This window comes from Ailuropoda melanoleuca, unplaced genomic scaffold (assembly GCF_002007445.2).
Source record: "Ailuropoda melanoleuca isolate Jingjing unplaced genomic scaffold, ASM200744v2 unplaced-scaffold4172, whole genome shotgun sequence".
In the NCBI taxonomy this organism is placed as follows: Eukaryota; Metazoa; Chordata; class Mammalia; order Carnivora; family Ursidae; genus Ailuropoda; species Ailuropoda melanoleuca.
The window spans coordinates 415-8,262 of record NW_023213526.1 but is presented as its reverse complement, the minus strand read 5'-3'; the positions used below and the strand labels follow the sequence as shown (position 1 = coordinate 8,262).

The window sequence follows — 7,848 nt, the reverse complement described above, 5'->3', positions numbered from 1 at the left end:
TTTTTTTTTTAAGATCTTATTTATTTGAGAGAGAGTGAGTGAGAGCACAAACAGGTGAGAGGGGTAGAGGGAGAGAGAAAAGCAGACCCTCGCTGAGCAGGAAGCCCCATCGGGGACTCGATCCCCGGACCCTGTGGTCCTGACTTGAGCTGAAGGCAGATGGTTCACCAATGAGCCACACAGGCGCCCCTCCCCGCATCATTCTTGAGGAGCACCACCAATACGCTGACAGGTACTCNCAGGTACTCTGTGTCCTTCTAGATGTGACTGATGATGGCGCTGTCTGGTCATGGCTTTTTCAGAGTGTTACAGAGGAGGAGGGCTTGCCTCTTGCCAAGGTGAGCTCGCCTGTCTATCCCCGAGGAACAAATATTGCTCTGGGTTTCTTTCCAATCAAATTCAGATGAAATTCAGACAGTATACTCTGTTTTGGCGAATTGAACATAATACTAAAACAAAAATCATTTTCCTAATGTCAACTGCTTGTATATGGAAATGAAATTATTTTTATATACAGATTTTATGTAAAAAGCTATATATACTTTTGAGATTATACATATGTAATTTCCCTGGTGGGGAGAGCCTTGAGTGGTTGTCTCTTGCCAGCCGTTAAATGATTCGAGAGGACATTTACCATTGGCGAAACCAAACCTGGTTCTAAATGCTGTGGTAGGATCATGTCCCTCAGTAACCCTTTCTCCGGCTTGGATGAAGCATTTTGTAGTCACCGTCCTGAATGGACTGGACAGACATGTCCCCCAGGTAAACAACTTCCTACAGGCATCCAGTTCACTTACTTTGGGGTCGTTGGACTCAACCACTGTGTTCCATCTGGGTTCCAAAAGTCATTGAGCAAAATAAAGCTCACGCAGACAGAGTATAGCATGACCTGAGCCTTACGGTGTCCTCTTTTCTGTACCTGCAGGTGACTCCGGCAACCAGTGAATGTGGTACGTATTCTGGAATCAGCCTCTTCCTGAAACAAAACTCTAGATGGTAATGCAGGTGGGGCATCTTGCAATCCTCAGTCTGGTGAGCTGCCCTGATTGGGTTGTGGGAGTGTGGGGGGCCAGAGATTTCCCAGGTGACAAAGTGTGTCCATGTGTCTATGGTCCTAGGAAGCCATTGTATTCCCTGTGTGTGGTGTGGGGGTGTGTGTGTGAAGCTGGGGTTAAGTGTCTTGTGTAGTGTGATTGTGAGTGTGTGTGTGTGAGAGAGAGAGAAAGAGGGACAAAGACAGATAGAAAGACAGAGAGACAGAGACAGAGAGAGATGACCGAGAAAGATAGAGAGACAGAGGGAGGGAGAGAGAGAGAGAAACGTGTTTCTCCAGGAGATATGTCAGATACTGCATGATATCAACCTTCTCAAAAGCCATGTCATCACACTGTGCACTTTAGAGCCTTACTACAGTGGGTGGCCCAGCAGGGACACTTCAGTCCATGCTTGGTAACCAGCTGGCTCCATACACCCCTGACTCATGTCCATATCAACCAACATTCCATGAATATTCTTGAGCAACAAGCCGAATGTGCTGACAGGCATTCTGTGTCCTAGATGCCTTGGAGGAAGACGTCGATCCCATCAAAGGAGACAGCACCGGAGGCACACCTCTCGCCACGGTGAGCTAGAAGTTCTTTGTCCGAGGAACAGATGTTGCTTTCTTGGTTTCCTTCCAATCAAATTCAGATGAAAATCAGACAATGTATATATGAGATTATACATATTTATCTCATACAATTTTCCTTTTTGGGAGAGCATTGAGTGGTTGTCTCTGCCAGCCGTTAGCTGATTTGAGAGGCCATTTGCCATTGGCGACACCAAACCTGGTTCTAAACGCTCTGGTAGGATACTGTCCCTCTGTAACACTTTCGCGGGCTTGGATGAAGCATTTTGTAGTCACCATCCTTAATGGACTGGACAGATATTTCCCCCAGGAAAAACAACTTCCTACATGCATCCAGTTCACTTTGTNATAACCAGCCTATCCCAATCACCCAAGCCCCTCCTCTCTGAAGCCCTCACTTGTTTCCCAGAGTCCATAGTCTCTCATGGTTCATTCCTCCTTCTGTTTGCCCCCCCTTCATTCTTCCCTTCCTTCTCCTAACGATCTTCCTGCTATGTCTTATGTTCCATAAATGAGTGAAACCATATGATAATTGTCTTTCCCTAGTCACCGTCCTGAATGCACTGGGCAGACACGTCCCCCAGGAAAAACAACTTCCTAAGGCATCCAGTTCACTTACTTTGGGGTCGTTGGACTCAACCACTGTGTTCCATCTGGGTTCCTAAAGTCATTGAGGGAAATAAAGCTCACGCAGACAGTGTGTAGCATGACCTGAGCCTTACGGTGTCCTCTTTTCTGTACCTGCAGGTGACTCCAGCACCCAGCGAGAGTGGTACGTATTCTGGAATCAGCCTCTTCCTGAGTCAAAACTCTAGATGGTAATGCAGGTGGAGCATCCTTGCAATCCTCAGTCTGGCANGGGCATCCTTGCAATCCTCAGTCTAATGAGCCACCCTGATTGGGTTGTGGGGGTGTGTGGGGGACCAGAGATTTCCCAGGTGACAAAGTATGTCCATGTGTCTACAGTCCTAGGAAGCCATTGTATTCCCTGTGTGTGGTGTGGGTGTGTGTGCGTGAGGCTTGGGTTGGCGTGTCTTTTGTGGCTCTGTGTGGTGTGATTGTGAGTGTGTGATTTTGTGTGGGAGACAGGGAGAGAGAGACACAGAGAGATGCAGAGGGAGAGGGAGAGATGGAAAGAGTGAGAGAGAGATTGTGTATTTCTCCAGGAGGTGTATCCCACTGCCACTGCACAAAGGCCATTATCCACATTCTCAAAAAAAAGAAAGAAAGAAAGAAAGAAAGAAAGAAAAAAAGAAACAAAAAGACGAGATAAAAAAATCTCATCATAGCACACACATTAAAGCCCTATTATCGGGGCAGGCCCAGCGGTGGCCTTCAGCCCATGCCTGGGAACCAAATGCCTCCATATGGTCTAACCCCATTCATAGCAATACTCCCCAATGCATACTTTTTTTTTTTNCCCACTCCCCCTGCTTGTGTTCCCTCTCTCGCTGGCTGTCTCTATCTCTGTCAAATAAATAAATAAAATCTTTTAAAAAAAAAAGAAATCTCATCACAGGGCACACATTATAGCCCCATTACCGCGGGAGCCCTGCAGCGGTGGCGTTCAGCCCATGCTNGAAAAGAAAAGAAAAGAAAAGAAGAAAAGACGTGATAAAGAAATCTCATCACAGCAGGCACATTATAGCCCTATTACCGCAGGAGGCCCAGCGGGAGCATTCAGCCCATGCCTGTGAACCAAATGCCTCCATATGCTCTAAACCCATTCATAGTGAGCAATACTCCCCGAGGCATTCTTTTTTTTTTAAGATTTTATTTATTTGAGAGAGAGTGAGTGAGAGCACAAACAGGTGAGAGGGGCAGAGGGAGAGAGAAAAGCAGACCGCCGCTGAGCAGGAAGCCCCATCGGGGACTCGATCCCAGGACCCTGTGGTAATGACTTGAGCTGAAGGCAGATGGTTCACCAACTGAGCCACACAGGCGCCCGTCCCCGCATCATTCTTGAGCAGCACTATCAATATGCTGACAGGCACTCTGTGTCCTTCTAGATGTGACTGATGATGGCGCTGTCTGGTCATGGCTTTTTCAGAGTGTTACAGAGGNATCTGGGATTCGATCCCAGGACCCTGTGGTCCTGACTTGAGCTGAAGGCAGATGCTTCACCGCCTGAGCCACCCAGGTGCCCCACCCCGCATCATTCTTGAGCAGCACCACCAATATGCTGACAGGTACTCTGTGTCCTTCTAGATGTGACTGATGATGGCGCTGTCTGGTCATGGCTTTTTCAGAGTGTTACAGAGGAGGAGGGCTTGCCTCTTGCCAAGGTGAGCTCATCTGTTATCCCCGAAGAACAAATATTACTTTCTGGGTTTCTTTCCAATCAAATTGAGATGAAATTCAGACAGTATATTCTGTGTTGGCGAATTGAACATAATACTAAAGCAAAAATCATTTTTCTAATGTCAACTGCTTGTATATGGAAATGAAATTATTTTTATATACAGATTTTATGTAAAAAGCTATATATACTTTTGAGATTATACATATGTAATTTCCCTGGTGGGGAGAGCCTTGAGTGGTTGTCTCTTGCCAACCGTTAGCTGATTCAAGAGGACATTTACCATTGGCAACACCAAACGTGGTTCTAAACGCTGTGGTAGGATCCTATCCCTCAGTAACACTTTCTCCTGCTTGGATGAAACATTTTGTAGTCACCGTCCTGAATGGACTGGACAGACATGTCCCCCAGGAAAAGCAACTTCCTACAGGCATCCAGTTCACTTACTTTGGGGTCGTTGGACTCAACCACTGTGTTCCATCTCGGTTCCAAAAGTCATTGAGGGAAATAAAGCTCATGCAGACAGAGTACAGCATGACCTGAGCCTTACGGTGTCCTCTTTTCTGTACCTGCAGGTGACCCCAGCAAGCAGCGAATGCGGTACGTATTCTGGAATCAGCCCCTTCCTGAGACAAAACTCTAGATGGTAATGCAGGTGGGGAATCTTGCAATCCTCAGTCTTGTGAGCTGCCCTGATTGGGTTGTGGGGGTGGTGGGGGACCAGAGATTTCCCAGGTGAAAAAGTGTGTCCATGTGTCTACTGTCCTAGGAAGCCATTGTATTCCCTATGTGTGGTGTGTGTGTGTGTGTGTGAAGCTTGGGGGTTAGGTGTCTTGTGTAGTGTGATTGTGAATGTGTGTGTGTGAGAGAGAGAGAGAAAGAGGGACAAAGACAGATAGAAAGACAGAGAGACAGAGACAGAGATGCCCGAGAAAGATAGACAGAGAGAGGGAGAGAGAGAGAGAGAAACGTGTTTCTCCAGGAGAAATATCAGACAGATACTGCATGATATCACCCTTCTCCAAAGCCATGTTATCACACTGTGCACTTTAGAGCCTTACTGCAGTGGGTGGCCCAGCAGGGGCACGTCAGTCCACGCTTGGAAACTAGCTGGCTCCGTAAACCCCAGCCTCCTGTCCATATCAAGCGACATTCCATGAATATTCTTGAGCAGCAAGAGGAATGTGCTGACAGGTATTGTGTGTCCTAGATGCCTTGGAGGAAGACGTTGATCCCATCAAAGGAGACAGCAAAGGATGCACACCTCTCGCCGTGGTGAGCTAGAAGTTCTTTGTCCGAGAAACAGATGTTGCTTTCTTGGTTTCTTTGCAATCAAATTCAGATGAAAATCAGACAATGTATATATGAGATTATACATATTTATCTCATACAATTTTCCTTTTTGGGAGAGCACTGAGTTGTTGTCTCTGCCAACAGTTAGCTGATTCGAGAGGACATTTGCCATTGGCGACACCAAACGTGGTTCTAAACTCTGTGGTAGGATCCTGTCCCTCAGTAACACTTTCTCCGGCTTGGATGAGCATTTTGTAGTCACCATCCTGAATGGACTGGACAGACATGTCCCCCAGGAAAAGCAACTTCTTACAGGCATCCAGTTCACTTACTTTGGGGTCGTTGGACTCAACCACTGTATTCCATCTGGGTTCCTAAAGTCATTGAGGGAAATAAAGCTCATGCAGACAGACAGAGTATAGCATGACCTGAGCCTTACGGTGTCCTCTTTTCTGTACCTGCAGGTGACCCCAGCAAGCAGCGAATGCAGTACGTATTCTGGAATCAGCCTCTTCCTGAGACAAAAGTCTAGATGGTAATGCAGGTGGGGCATCCTTGCAATCCTCAGTCTGGCGAGCCACCCTGATTGGGTTGTGGGGGTGTGTGGGGGACCAGAGATTTCCCAGGTGAAAAAGTGTGTCCATGTGTCTACAGTCCTAGGAAGCCATTGTATTCTCTGTGTGTGGTGTGGGTGTGTGTGCATGAGGCTTGGGTTGGGGTGTCTTTTGTGGCTCTGTGTGGTGTGATTGTGAGTGTGTGATTTTGTGTGGGACACACGGAGAGACAGACACAGACAAAGAGATGCAGAGAGGGAGAGGGAGTGATGGAAAGAATGAAAGAGAGAGAGCATGTTTCTCCAAGAGGTGTATCCCACTGCCACTGCACAATGGCCATTGTCCACATTCAAAAGAAAAAAAGAAAGAAAAAGTAAGAAAGAAAGAAGAAAGAAAAGAAAAGAAAAGAAAAGAAAAGAAAAGAAAAGAAAAGAAAAAAAGAAAAGAAAAGAAAAAAGAAAAGAAAAGACGAGATAGAGAAATCTCGTCAAAGGGCACACTTTATAGCCCTATTACCGTGGGAGGCCAGGCGGTGGCCCTCAGCTCATGCCTGGGAACCAAATGCCTCCATATGCTCTAACCGCATTCATAGCAAGCAAAACTCCCCGAGTCATTCTGCTGCAGATGTGAGGTGAGAGCCACATCCTGGAGCACATTTCTTTCTTCTCCTCACCACATCCCTTATACTGGGACCAGAGCAAGACCTGCACTTGGCACCATGGGAGAGAGGCCCATATGCAGCTGCCCGGAAACCCTCCCTGGCTGACTGGAATTCTAGAGGCCTGTGTGAAGGCTGCTGGGCTGGCAGCACACACTGGCTCTCACGGTCCCTCTGAGCTGGTCTCCTGGGACTGACCGGGCCCAGGAGAGAGGCTCTGGGAAGCTGGGCCAGGGTCTTTGCTCCTGTTAGATCCCACTGAAAGTGATGGGCCTGGTCCCCACATTGTGGTCATGGCCCACCCTCGGACCTTCCATCCATTTGCTCGGGGCCTCCCCTAGTCCTTCCAGGTCTCAGGGTCTTTGGTGAACACTGCAGGTACTGGTGTTTATGTGGCCACACCAGCTGGAGAATGCCCATCACCCCACTGACAGACTAGGGGAATTTGGACATGTACCATTACCTCTACTGTCACATTCATCTCCTCTCTGGGCTAGGACACTTATGGGCTGTCATCAATAGGAAGTGTGTCTCAAGTGCCCAAGATGAGCCCAGGCATGGGGCAGTCACTTGATTGCCCAGTTGATGGTCACTCTCATGGCCCAGCATCACCCCAGGCCCATGGCAGCCACCTCCATGTTAGCTGCATTGGCTCATTGATCAACTGATTGACTAGGGAGCGTGTCAGTAAACCCATGATAGTTTCTCCACTGTTCCCATTGCAGAGAACAGTCCGGTTGTTGGAGGTGACAGGAGAAGGGAAATAATAAATTAATGATTCAGGGTGATAGGAGGGAGGGTAGCAGGAGGGAGCAGAGGAAGGTAGGAAATCATGGGGACAGAAAGTTATGGGAACCACCGTGGCTTCCTCTTGAAAGAATGGGCTGACAGGAACTGCTTCCTGTCTCAGTTATGAAATCTGAGGGCTGGGAAGGGCCCAGAGACCCTGGACGACTTTCTCATCAGTGAGGTAAAAGGATCACGGCCCCATGGGTGGTGAGGTGGGGGGACTGCGGAGCTGAGGGCAGCATTGAGTTTTGGGGTTGGGGACATAACCCCAGGGGCAGTGGCCTGAGTCCTTACTTCACCCTGATTGTCCCCTTTCCTTTCCCAAAACCAGGCCATGACAATGCCCGCTGTTGTCCGTAAGGAAGATGACTTTGCATGTTGCGAAGACTCGGACCCATAGATCGACCATCCGCATGTAATTTATTTCCTCTTTCATTTTTATACTCGTTTTTTTTTTGGCAAAGATTTATTTATTTTATTTTGGGAGAGTCTGAGAGGGCACGAGTGGGGGAGGGACAGAGGAAGAGACAGGGAGACCCAAAGCAGAATCCCCACTGAGGGCAGAGCCTGACATGGGACTTGACCCCAGGACCCAAAGATCATGACCTGAGCGGAAATCAGGAGTCAC

General features: G+C 48.0%; 1 long non-coding RNA gene across 1 annotated transcript; it reads left to right on the top strand.

Moving 5' to 3' along the window:
* Window positions 1-1,553: 1,553 nt before the first annotated feature.
* On the top strand, window positions 1,554-5,205 carry LOC117799059. Its single transcript, XR_004622936.1, has 5 exons — window positions 1,554-1,622; window positions 2,375-2,399; window positions 3,836-3,912; window positions 4,502-4,526; window positions 5,137-5,205. It is a non-coding gene; the product is annotated as an uncharacterized LOC117799059 (long non-coding RNA).
* The last annotated feature ends 2,643 nt before the right edge of the window (window positions 5,206-7,848 follow it).